Source organism: Panulirus ornatus, chromosome 2 (genome assembly GCF_036320965.1).
Source record: "Panulirus ornatus isolate Po-2019 chromosome 2, ASM3632096v1, whole genome shotgun sequence".
NCBI classification, from domain to species: Eukaryota; Metazoa; Arthropoda; class Malacostraca; order Decapoda; family Palinuridae; genus Panulirus; species Panulirus ornatus.
Genome location: NC_092225.1, coordinates 61,752,916 through 61,767,607, shown reverse-complemented (window position 1 = coordinate 61,767,607; position 14,692 = coordinate 61,752,916).

Sequence of the window (14,692 nt, the reverse complement as noted above, 5' to 3'; positions counted from 1 at the left end):
CTGAAACAGTCTGTATTTCCTTGCCATCAGAAGCAGTGCAGCCTTGGTTTTCAGGAGGCTTTGAAATAATGTCCTGTGTAACTCATGGACCTTCACATAGAAATTTTCAAGGAAGGTGTTGTCTCATCTCGCGCATATGAAAAGATGGTAAATGGTAACACGTTGGCAGGCGTTTGACTTCAAGTTAGACGGACTTAGCATTTTCTTCAACAGAATTGTTAACGTGTGAAATGACCCACCTGTTGAAGCACTAGAAAGCAGCATCATACATATGTTTAAGAACGGACTTGATGAATGACATTATATGCTCCTCTTTAGTCACAGGAAAAAGTCTTACATGTCTTTCCCTTCAAGCAGTGTCCACTCCTTTTTACTTTTACCACACACACCTCTGAGCTTGAACTCTACCACTACTCCTTTGTATATTTAATATCATAAAAACGCCATTTATAGTAATGAGAATGAACAACTGCTAGTACAGTGAGAATCACCGTCACATAAGAGATAATGTCGGAAAATACCTAAAGGAACCAAGTGATATGGAAGGAGACCAGTGCTGCGTAAGGTTAATGATTTTGTCCGAACGTTTTGAAAGACACCTTCATTGTCGTATGTTTAATCGTAAAAGCAAATATCGTAACAGATGGCTATAGAAGGGATCACAGAGGCCACGAGGAATCACACCAACCTAAGACGAAGTGAATATGATTTTCAAACGCTATGAAAAAGTGATATGCAACAGATGTTCCTTCCAGGTGACTGTCAAAGAAAACACAGTTTGAAATTAGACACAACGACACGACTGCTGATAAAGAAAGAGATCCCGCGGTGAATTCTATATTGAATTGAGTTCCAATGTTGTTCCAGGTAACAAACCTATAAGCTCTAGCAATAGTAGATATCGTAATCCTGATAGAATATGTACATCTATAACAGCCTATCCATACAATATGCAATCAGGACTTGGCTTGGCCGAACGCCCACTAGCACGTCTTCATAGCGTCGCCTGGGAAGGTCTCATGTTCATCGAACCAGAAGGAACTCCCTCGCAAGAGGAAGGCCCTCGATCCCACGTGTGTATCGCTGGCAGGGGCGAGGAACTAGGCATATCCCAGGGGTGTATACAAACAGGCACGTTCATGAATAATCATTGATCACCGTACGGGAATTCTCTGAAACATAAGGCGAAATGTGGTCGAGTATTGGCAATAAATGCAATGCTCTGAGGAGAGTGATTCCCAAGAGAATAGACCGAGAAGATAGTCGTATCATAAGTTTTATATCCACGTCGTGTGGGGCATGTGAAGAGACAGCTTTGAGTCAAAATTCATGAACATTCTCTCTCTCTCTCTCTCTCTCTCTCTCTCTCTCTCTCTCTCTCTCTCTCTGGCTCATCCACATCCTTCTCACTTCATGAGAAGGTATCATTATTCATGACGCTTTTTTTTTTTTTGAGACTTTAACAGCCCTGAACTTTTCTCTTTTACAATGTAGCTGGCAGAGGAGTCGCGCTATTCTTCGACGTTACTCAAGCTTACTCCCCGACTTGTGGCCCACATCGTACGGGTCTTGGATCTTCCAGTCTGCCTTACCTGATCCTCCTTAACCCACTTTTATAGTGGTGATAAATCCCTATTACTCGCTTATCGACTAAATGATGGCAAGCTCAGGCTTGAAGCGGGGTTGAAACTGATACTTTAGTTCCCATGTGTATTTATAAACTTTCGACTTATTCCATTCGTCTGTTACTTATCGTTTTCTGAAAAGTCCCAGTTGAACGTGGGCTCTCTAGCTGATCTTAGAAGGATGGGAAACTCGAGTGAGTGCAGGGGCAGATGCTGGGCTGAAACGTCGTAGATGTTAGGCCGGTTGTGGAGAGAGGCTAAGTGGGTAGAGGGCTAAGTGGGTGAGCTGGGAGACAGTTGCCGCTGGACTGGAATCGAAAGTTTGAATAAGTATATATGTATATAAGAGATGGAGGGCTGGAGGACTGACACTGTCGTCTGGTAGACTGGAGATGCTGCTCTTAAAAGAACATATTTCACTAAAGGACAGACTATACTGAACAGATATACAAGATGCCTAGCCAGATGGACAGGAGATGCACATCAGAGAGGTTACGTGATGCTTGACTACTCTCCCACTCCTTAGTTATCTCTCCACCTCGCTTACTGTGAGTCAGACAGATTATCACACACTTGACATCATTAAGGTTCACAGGTTATTACTTCCCCTTACATCACAAAGTAAGGCTCGCACAGAATATGATTCGCAACGTATGAATTGCTAGATCTTACAAAAATTATCAATTTCCTCATATTCAGCAAGGCCCTTGACTGCTCTTTTCAATGAGTCACTTGCTATAGTGACAGTTCCAGACGATTCAAAGTTTGCTAGTGTAACAACCATTGTCCAAAACGATCAAGTAATCCCTTCCTATATCGATACCATTATTCGAAACAAGGGTGTCAATCAGTTAGATAACCATCACTTAATATACGATTCTCGACAAGCTGCAGCGAATCATGCACGACAGATGTGCCTGATGATCTCTGAATGATACGATCAAGTAAAGCAGTTGGCGTCGTCGATTGAAATTTCCGAAAGAAAAGCACTCGATGAAGTCGCGCACCACACAACACCAGCCAAAAAATTGAATCATATGTTACAGATGGAGTTGTTAGGCATATTCGTTGACTGGCTTAAAGCAAAGATCGTGATTAACGGGTAAGTCCCAAAATGGTTGGATGCAACAAGAGGTGTGCCTCAGGGCTAAGTCTCGGCACAAGTTCCTTTTCTCATATATATCGAAGATGATGATAACGAGTGGCGTGGTAAAATATCTACATATGCAGGCGATACTAACCAGGGATATATAGCTATAAACAGAAACTGAAATGCACTTAAACTACGAGTTTACATAGAAAAACTGATTGGATAGGCTCACAGGTGGCAATAGATTTTCATGTCAGTAAGTGGAAAAAGTTTACGAATCAAAATTTCAACATAAACGAGACGGAGACTACAGCATGAATCCTACTGAGATACAAAAAGTAATTGAGGATAACGACTGAGTTGTACTAATCTCTGATGACCTAAACGTCCCTCAATCTTAATAAACAGCGCACAGTAGCAGTAAAACAAAATGCGAAAAAAAAATCTTGGATTCGTAGGTAGGACACTGGAATGCCAGTTTAAGAAACTAATTCTTATTCTTTATGATTCATTGGTGCCTCTGCATGTTGAACTCTGTGTTCAGTTTCATTTACCCTCCTTAGAAAAAGACAAACATTGGAAAGAGTACAGCAGCGAGCTACGAAGAAACGAGAAACAAATGCTTTTGACTGTCAACTAGATGATTGAATCTTATTCAGCTTAAAAAAGAAGGACAAAAGGTGATTTGATACGGGTATTCAGTACTATCAAAGGCTTTGGTAATCTTGATCAAAGTAGCTATACAAAGCTATGTTTCTCTGTTTTCCCCTCAGTAATGGTGACAAACTCGTGAGCAAATGTTATACTTCAAATAAGGCAAAGGACTTATTTTTCATAAGGATTGCTTACATCAACAATGATTTACCAATAAAGTGTTGAAAACTGCATAGTTGATAGGTTTACGATGAAACTTTACAAATACTTCGCTTCAAGTCCAAGGTTGGCGTTATTTACGTCTTTTTTTTTATATATAAAGTTTACAGATATTTCTCTTCGAGTCATCTGTACGCTTTTCGGCTCCAACCTCACTATAATGTCTTGAGTTTCTGATCTCTTTCACGAACCCGAACAGCCTTAAAAGAACCCAGTGGTCTGATACAGTTTGTATTCCTTTGTATTCTTTTGTATAACGATACGATACAGAACAACAGTCAGTACCAATATGAAATACAGCAATCACTTCTGTCATGAGGCAGCCATTACTGTCATGAACTACACCAACAATCATGGCCATAATGTGATACAACAACAAACAATGCTATCATATTGTACAACCACAACCATCGTGAATGAAATAATGAACAATAACATCCAATCATGGAATATAACAACAATCAACATGCAAAATAGAATCACTTACCATAGTCAAGGACAAAACGCTAACAATGCGAAGCCCTGTAGCATCACCACGTAATGCTACAGTTATCACCAGTGTCACGAAGGCCAACAACTCATTACTATAGTAAGAACAACAGTCATCTACCACCGTACCTAACACCAATCATTACGTATTTATCCACTGTTTTGTCATAGAGTTGATAGTAGCAGCACAACTGCTTTGTCATACGCAGATCGAAGGATTGATGAACGGTACATCACACTGTAAACAGACAAGATGGAGGTGGTGCCCTCAGCGTTGCTTCACACCCGAGATTCAAGAGGCTCCTGACAGTGTTAATTGGTCGTGAAACTTTTCCTCAACTTAAGCCTCCAATAAACCAATTTTATCTATATTACAGCGGTATTATAAAACAGCTGGATGAATAAGAAAACATATTCTCATGTCGGTATGAAGAAATCTGTCGAGGGCGAACTTTTCAGCTTTTATCCCCGGCTGAAGAAAGTGAGTGAGGGAAGTTCTGACATTTACCCGCTTGCTTTTACTTACAAAATTACTTACGCTGACTCCCTCGTTCTGAATACCTCCACGTCCCAAACACCCAACATCCGCCACTCATTCATTTAACACACTCAACAGTCCTTCAAAACACTCACTCCATTTCCTCTCTTCAGTGCCTGTTACTACTTTCTCATCTGCCCCCTTTACTGACGCTCACATTTCCTCTTTTGTTCTCCTTTCAGAATATTTTCTTAGGTTCCCTGAAATCTATCTCACCCCACTACTTATTTGCCCTGTTTTCCAAACCCTGCACCTTCCTCTTAACCTCCTGCTGCTTCCTTTGTTATATCTCCCAGTCACTTGCATTCTTTCTCTGACAACTAAATCCCACCATTTGCTACCCATTCTCACACGCCTACATCCCTCCTTCCGTATAACCGCACTCTTCTCTCGCACACGTACATTGTATCCCTAAATGCATCCGAATCCTCACCCAATCCCCTTTTTTCGTTTATTTTCACCTGTTGCTCTTTCGTCCAGTCTCTCCTGGCTTATCCTACCTCAAACCACTTTTCCAATTTCATTCACTGTCATCACCCTCTTTAGACTCTTCTCAATTCCTCTTTTCCTGAAGCCTCTACAAATATTCATCCTCCCCACCACCAAGAAGGGATCGGACATTCCACCAGCTGACCCTCTCAGCAAATTTACATCCAAAACTTTCTTTTTCGCACGCTAGTTACTGGGAACATACACCAGTTATGCACTCTTACCTTTAAGCACGCGCACCCACGTATACGTAGGTGTGTCCTTGTTTTCAAACCCGAATCGCCAAGGCGTTCACCAGTTTCATTCAGAGTGGGTACCCGGTGTTCCCCTTCGCCCGGACTATTCCCTCATCTCTTACGTTACCATCACCAAAAAAATCATCTATAACTGTTAATTGATCCCTCTATAATTCGCTAATAACACCTTATCTTGAGCATTATATACAGTTCTGAGTTCACTGGATGTCTTAGACAGATTACATAGATTTCATAGTGGTGGGTCATCTATATCTTCCGTGTATTTGCTTCCGAGAGACAGAGATGTGAGGTCTTATTTCGAGTAACAGGTATTCATTACAGAATTTGACTCTAATGGGTTACCTTGATTCATGATGATCTTGAGACGCTTTTCATCCCCCAGTGGTTTGAACTTGAGTCTTAGATATAAGAAAAAGTTATGATAATTATCGTACAACCCGGGATCCGTTGCACAAAGAGGTCCACAACCCATCGTTATCCAAGGGCGCCTACAACATCAAGGATAAACTGTACTCAGTAACAGGGACAGGATAGACTCATTTGAATAGATAAGCTCTTTGTCGAGCCTGTAGTTTCGTTAACTGACGACGATACAGCCTCACGGTGTAACCTCAAGAAGCCTGAGTCAGGAGACACAGTCGAAAACCTTTCGAATATTCCAGCAGTAACGACATCTAAGCAGGATGTAACGGAGGGCAGGTCTGTTTCTCTTATTCCAACGAACACACCTCCTCAACACCGTCGCTGCCTGAGTACAGCAACCGGCCCTCCCTGAGACATGGAGTTCTAGTGGATGGAGATGATGAGATCATGTTACTACAGAAGGAGAGCCAGACAGTACCGTGTGTCGCCAACTTAATGTGTAGAATGCAACAGGCAATGGGTATTATAATAGTATTCGTGCATACCGTTTGCCTCTGAGACCCTGGAGAGCTGAACAGATCAGAGGATGGTCTGACAGACAGATTTGTACAGTATCTGGTACACATGGTCACCAGAGACTAAGTAGAGACTGACCAGCAAGTTAGAATGACTTCGATGTTCTGCCAATGTGTGTCTATCCATAACCTTGAAGACTGGACATGGCATGGTGTTTGGTTCACTGGCACAGATCAATGTCATGGTATTCGTAATGTGGATCATTTTTTTGCTTTTTTTATAATTTACATTTTGGATGCCTTTTGTTCGTTCTTTACCAGTCATATAATTTGACGGAAATAGTGTTATCATTTACCTACAAGTACCTTCCTATAGCGTGACCCAGTGCTTCGGGTAAACGGACATTTGAAAATAGAAAACAATTTTTTTTTTTTTTACTTTGCATGTATAATGTATTCAGATCAAACTACGTATATATTTTAGGAGCCAATCCTCACCCACAAAAAATTTTGGACTGCTAATGTCAGAAAACAAATTGAATGTATCAGCTGTAAGGAATTCTTTTTTTCTCTTTTTAATCTCATATCATGCGTTTTCTTTTTCATAAAGCTGTGAAGTGGCTAGTTAGTTTGGTTAGTTGGATTTTAGACCTATCAACTACCAAGTTCATTAAGGACGTCAACATCTCGATCTAACCACAACACAAAGAATAGTTAACCCTTTCTTCGGGTGTTAGAAAGTATTCTAAGACTATATAGGCTCTATCTATGTGGCCGGGATGGTATGAGCTGCACATCGCAAGGATAAGACCATAGTTCAACCTGTGTATCCAACTTTCGAAAATAATCACAATAATTCAGAAGAGTGTGATTGACGTTTGCATGAAATTACAGTGGGAGATGTGACTAATAGACATGATTAATTACGGCAGCCCATTAGGCTAATGAGCAGGGGGAGGCCATGGTGTGGAAGCTCTGCGGGACGAAGGTAAAACTCCACCCTGAGCGTCAACACAAACCAAGGGTTGTGGTGTTGGAGGGCGTCGTCCTCCTCCAACACACCTGTATGAGTGATCCTGGTCCATTCTGCTTCTGTAGGGTTGTGTGGGAGAGGTTGCTTTTGCACATGGCTCTCATGACTGCGGTCACAAGGGCTGTTTCGCGTAAGTATTTGTGCTGGACAGAGAAGGGATAGGCACTGGTGGGGCCCTTTCCCTTCAATATCATCGGTGAAAACTGTAGGTTGTGTAAAGGTCTGTCAGAACTAAGCCTTGCCCTGACATGAGCTTTTGTGAAAGACTGACCGTTTTCAGGGTGTCAAATACTAGCACAAGTCGGGTATTTGTTCTCAGAGTGCCATTTCTGGCACAGGTCGGGTGTGTGTTCTTGGGATGCTATTACTGGCACAGATACGTGTCCCTCCGACGGACAAGTACATGGTAATGTGTCAAGCTGAAAGGGATGACCCTTAAAACTTTATGTTCTGTCTATTCCAGTCGTAAACCTTTTGTCTTCATGAACAATGTATGCATTTTTCGTACAACCCCAACGTTAAAAAAGACACTAGGAATCAAAAGAGGTAAACTGAGGAAGCAAGGTCCGTGAAATTCCAAGTATCCTAACCTTGGGCTAATGCACTGCAGTTGAATTTCCTCTCCTAATTGCACTAGCTTGCATGGTAATTAGTTACAAGACTTGTGACTGTGAATTAGTTTTAAAGCAATTTCAGTGTCTAACACTGCAGCAAAATAAAATGATCTCCTTAACAAGGATTTATAAACTGCATCTTTATTTGTTTATATAGACGACTTTCGTCTTTAGAAAGCCAAAATGAAATTTGATCCTGTTCGTGCCATTTCATTTTGTGGTTCACGTGTTTCTTAAGGATTTTTACCATGTAGTAAGGTGGTCACCAACAGGGTTACCTCCATAGCAATCGCCTTTTATTTCAGCCACTTCAGACTAAACTCTACTTTCTTGGTCTCATGTGTATTTGTTTTTAGTATTAGATGAGACTGCACAGACAACTGATGCTCTAATAAACGCCATCTCATATATATATATATATATATATATATATATATATATATATATATATATATATATATATATATATATATATATATATATATATATATATATATATATATATATATATATATATATATATATATATATATATATATATATATATATATATATATATATATATATATATATATATATATATATATATATATATATATATGCGGAAGATGAAAGCCGGCAAGGCAGCAGGTTTGGATGGTATTGCAGTGGAATCTATTAAAAAAGGGGGTGACTGTATTGTTGACTGGTTGGTAAGGTTATTTAATGTATGTATGACTCATGGTGAGGTGCCTGAGGATTGGCGGAATGCGTGCATAGTGCCATTGTACAAAGGCAAAGGGGATAAAAGTGAGTGCTCAAATTACAGAGGTATAAGTTTGTTGAGTATTCCTGGTAAATTATATGGGAGGATATTGATTGAGAGGGTGAAGGCATGTACAGAGCATCAGATTGGGGAAGAGCAGTGTGGTTTCAGAAGTGGTAGAGGATGTGTGGATCAGGTGTTTGCTTTGAAGAATGTATGTGAGAAATACTTAGAAAAGCAAATGGATTTGTATGTAGCATTTATGGATCTGGAGAAGGCATATGATAGAGTTGATAGAAATGCTCTGTGGAAGGTATTAAGAATATATGGTGTGGGAGGCAAGTTGTTAGAAGCAGTGAAAAGTTTTTATCGAGGATGTAAGGCATGTGTACGTGTAAGAAGAGAAGAAAGTGATTGGTTCTCAGTGAATGTAGGTTTGCGGCAGGGGTGTGTGATGTCTCCATGGTTGTTTAATTTGTTTATGGATGGGGTTGTTAGGGAGGTGAATGCCAGAGTTTTCGAAAGAGGGGCAAGTATGAAGTCTGTTGGGGATGAGAGAGTTTGGGAAGTGAGTCAGTTGTTGTTCGCTGATGATACAGCGCTGGTGGCTGATTCATGTGAGAAACTGCAGAAGCTGGTGACTGAGTTTGGTAAAGTGTGTGAAAGAAGAAAGTTAAGAGTAAATGTGAATAAGAGCAAGGTTATTAGGTACAGTAGGGTTGAGGGTCAAGTCAATTGGGAGGTGAGTTTGAATGGAGAAAAACTGGAGGAAGTGAAGTGTTTTAGATATCTGGGAGTGGATCTGGCAGCGGATGGAACCATATAAGCGGAAGTGGATCATAGGGTGGGGGAGGGGGCGAAAATTCTGGGAGCCTTGAAGAATGTGTGGAAGTCGAGAACATTATCTCGGAAAGCAAAAATGGGTATGTTTGAAGGAATAGTGGTTCCAACAATGTTGTATGGTTGCGAGGCGTGGGCTATGGATAGAGTTGTGCGCAGGAGGATGGATGTGCTGGAAATGAGATGTTTGAGGACAATGTGTGGTGTGAGGTGGTTTGATCGAGTAAGTAACGTAAGGGTAAGAGAGATGTGTGGAAATAAAAAGAGCGTGGTTGAGAGAGCAGATGAGGGTGTTTTGAAATGGTTCGGGCACATGGAGAGAATGAGTGAGGAAAGATTGACCAAGAGAATATATGTGTCGGAGGTGGAGGGAACGAGAAGAAGAGGGAGACCAAATTGGAGGTGGAAAGATGGAGTGAAAAAGATTTTGTGTGATCGGGGCCTGAACATGCAGGAGGGTGAAAGGAGGGCAAGGAATAGAGTGAATTGGAGCGATGTGGTATACCGGGGTTGACGTGCTGTCAGTGGATTGAATCAAGGCATGTGAAGCGTCTGGGGTAGACCATGGAAAGCTGTGTAGGTATGTATATTTGCGTGTGTGGACGTATGTATATACATGTGTATGGGGGTGGGTTGGGCCATTTCTTTCGTCTGTTTCCTTGCGCTACCTCGCAAACGCGGGAGACAGCGACAAAGTATAATAAAAGAATAAAAAAAAATATATATATATGCAGAACCTTCATTTCATCATGAAGAGATATATGCAACAATCACCACTGGAAAGAGAAAATGAAAACGGAGTACTTTCGTTTATTACATCCTCAGAGTGGGGGAGATACAGGTGTTGAGGTCCTTAAAACACAAAGGTAGCGATGAGGCAGATCATCAAAATCCCCTTGGGAGTGCAGGTGGGCACTAATTACGTTACCTGACATCTGACCCTCCACTCCTTACACTGTGTGTGGACTTATTCCATTGGATAAATCTAAATAATTATTTCTGTTCACAGTTTGTCACATTTGAAAATGGCTAAAAGACATATTTACAATACGATCAAATGTCTCAGAGATCAAACACGATTCAGTTACATTTCTTTCACTGAAACAACTTGATTTAGCTATGGTCTTTACTCCTTCTCAGTCGATATGGTGATCAAAGGCAGCTTTATGTTGAAATAAGCGGATGAAATAAAGAGACTATCCTAACACCTATACTTATGTTGTGAGATCCTAGTCTCCAAATCTTTCCCCGATTGTCCAATATGAGATTGGTTACAGTCTTTACATTGGACTTTATAAACAATACATGTATTATCAGATGGGCTATTTTTGATAAGGCTTTTCTTGATGTTGTTGTCATATTTGAATACTTCTTGTACATTCTTTTTTGAGAATGTGAACACATTTGAGAACATTCTCATGGAAGTGAAAATCAAGGGTTCTTTGGTAAATGTTTACATTCTGGCTTATTATTTTGGCTACTATAGAAACGTGTCCTTGCTGTGTTCTGACACTGGTTAAGTGTATTTAATGGGTATCTTAGCTTCTGTCCAACGTACTGAATCATTTTCAGTTCCTCGTCTAAAAATTGAGGATCTGAAATCCTATATGCTCTCAGATATGTTCTGGTTACGATCGTTCAAAATCTTTTTCACTCCATCAATCCACTTCCAATTTGTGTATACATATATTATTATTATTATTATTATTATTTTGCTTTGTCGCTGTCTCCCGCGTTTGCGAGGTAGCGCAAGGAAACAGACGAAAGAAATGGCCCAACCCACCCCCATACACAATGTATACACACACACACGTCCACACACGCAAATATACATACCTATACATCTCAATGTACACATATATATACATACACAGACACATACATATATACCAATGCACACAATTCACACTGTCTGCCCCCATTTACTCCCATCGCCACCTCGCCACACATGGAATACCTTCCCCCTCCCCCCTCATGTGTGCGAGGTAGCACTAGGAAAAGACAACAAAGGCCCCATTCGTTCACACTCAGTCTCTAGCTGCCACGCAATAATGCCCGAAACCACAGCTCCCTTTCCACATCCAGGCCCCACACAACTTTCCATGGTTTACCCCAGACGCTTCACATGCCCTGATTCAATCCACCAATAGCACGTCAACCCCGGTATACCACATCGATCCAATTCACTCTATTCCTTGCCCTCCTTTCACCCTCCTGCATGTTCAGGCCTCGATCACACAAAATCTTTTTCACTCCTTCTTCCACCTCCAATTTGGTCTCCCACTTCTCGTTCCCTCCACCTCCGACACATATATCCTCTTGGTCAATCTTATCTCACTCATTCTCTCCATGTGCCCAAACCATTTCAAAACACCCTCTTCTGCTCTCTCAACCACGCTCTTTTTATTTCCATACATCTCTCTTACCCTTACATTACTTACTCGGTCAAACCACCTCACACCACATATTGTCCTCAAACATCTCATTTCCAGCACATCCACCCTCCTGCGCACAACTCTATCCATAGCCCACGCCTCGCAACCATACAACATTGTTGGAACCACTATTCCTTCAAACATACCCATTTTTGCTTTCCGAGATAATGTTCTCGACTTCCACACATTCTTCAAGGCTCCCAGGATTTTCGCCCCCTCCCCCACCCTATGATTCACTTCCGCTTCCATGGTTCCATCCGCTGCCAGATCCACTCCCAGATATCTAAAACACTTTACTTCCTCCAGTTTTTCTCCATTCAAACTTACCTCCCAATTGACTTGCCCCTCAACCCTACTGTACCTAATAACCTTGCTCTTATTCACATTTACTCTTAACTTTCTTCTTTCACACACTTTACCAAACTCAGTCACCAGCTTCTGCAGTTTCTCACATGAATCAGCCACCAGCGCTGTATCATCAGCGAACAACAACTGACTCACTTCCCAAGCTCTCTCATCCACAACAGACTTCATACTTGCCCCTCTTTCGAAAACTCTGGCATTCACCTCCCTAACAACCCCATCCATAAACAAATTAAACAACCATGGAGACATCACACACCCCTGCCGCAAACCTACATTCACTGAGAACCAATCACTTTCCTCTCTTCCTACACGTACACATGCCTTACATCCTCGATAAAAACTTTTCACTACTTCTAACAACTTGCCTCCCACTCCATATATTCTTAATACCTTCCACAGAGCATCTCTATCAACTCTATCATATGCCTTCTCCAGATCCATAAATGCTACATACAAATCCATATATATATATATATATATATATATATATATATATATATATATATATATATATATATATATATATATATATATATATATATATATATATATATATATATATATATATATATATATATATATATATATATATATATATATATATATATATATATATATATGTATATGTATATATATATATGCATATTCATTTTCTTCATCATTGAACCCACTTCTACTCCTATAGATCTGATGATACTTTATCACATGACACAATAAGAGGATTTCTAACACGGATTATGTGAACCAAGTGTCTGGTTTCTATCGTCTGTTCCTCTTATTCGAAAAGCAAAAATCAAATGATTTTTTTTTTTCCATTTCTTGTACAAGCCTACACGGGACTACCGTAGCTGCCCACAGCAGTCAACACCTCCCCATTACGAGAGGTAATTATATTCTTATGGCTCCACGGGGAGGTCTTTACGATCCTCTATGGACTTTCATTATGCAGAAGGCGCCGCTCAGAGTAGAAGATAACGTTAAAGTTTCCCGTCAGAAGTCTTGGGGAAATAGGCACGAAGGAATTAAGAATAAGAAAAGCATTTTGGGTAGCGGGAACCTGAGAAGACCAACATTCATATGGAAGTAACAGTGCTACGAGAGCATTAAAGATGCTGCATTACCAGTAATGTCACAGTAGAATATGAGAGAAGATGTTACAATGCCGGCAGGGAATGTAACAAGTGATGGAGATACAATAGTGTCGCTAACAACACAACGAGAGCAAAACAGTAACTTAAGTGCCATGAACGGCACTGCTCCAAAGAAATAAAGAAATAGTAGAGTTAGAGAAGGCAATACAGTACACTCTTGGAGGGAGGGGCGAATATGCAGGGGATGGGGAGAAAGAAAAATTTCGAGGTATTTCTTGCGTGTCTTAGACGACGACTAAAAGAGGAGGGAGCCGGGGGGCTGGAAATCCTCCCCTCTTGTTTTTGATTTTCCAAACGAATGAACAGAGAAGGTTCAGTCCTGTATTCTTACCGCACTTAGCTAATGCGGGAAATGGCGAATGTGTATGGAAAAGAGAAAAAAAAGAAAGAAAGAAAGAAAGAAAAAATGAAATATACATATATATATATATATATATATATATATATATATATATATATATATATATATATATATATATATATATATATATATATATATATATATATATATATATATATATGTATGTATATGAATATATATATATATTGAGTACAGAATGGAAAAAGGTGAGAACAAAGGAGGTAAGGGGAGTGGGGGAGGAATGGGATGTATTTAGGGAAGCAGTGATGGCTTGCGCAAAAGATGCTTGTGGCATGAGAAGCGTGGGAGGTGGGTTGATTAGAAAGGGTAGTGAGTGGTGGGATGAAGAAGTTAGATTATTAGTGAAAGAGAAGAGAGAGGCATTTGGACGATTTTTGCAGGGAAAAAATGCAAATGAGTGGGAGATGTATAAAAGAAAGAGACAGGAGGTCAAGAGAAAGGTGCAAGAGGTGAAAAAGAGGGCAAATGAGAGTTTGGGTGTGAGAGTGTCATTAAATTTCAGGGAGAATAAAAAGATGTTCTGGAAGGAGGTAAATAAAGTGCGTAAGACAAGGGAGCAAATGGGAACTTCAGTGAAGGGCGCTAATGGGGAGGTGATAACAAGTAGTGGTGATGTGAGAAGGAGATGGAGTGAGTATTTTGAAGGTTTGTTGAATGTGTTTGATGATAGAGTGGCAGATATAGGGTGTTTTGGTTGAGGTGGTGTGCAGAGTGAGAGGGTTAGGGAAAATGATTTGGTAAACAGGGAAGAGGTAGTAAAAGCTTTGCGGAAGATGAAAGCCGGCAAGGCAGCAGGTTTGGATGGTATTGCAGTGGAATTTATTAAAAAAGGGGGTGAATGTATTGTTGACTGGTTGGTAAGGTTATTTAATGTATGTATGATTCAT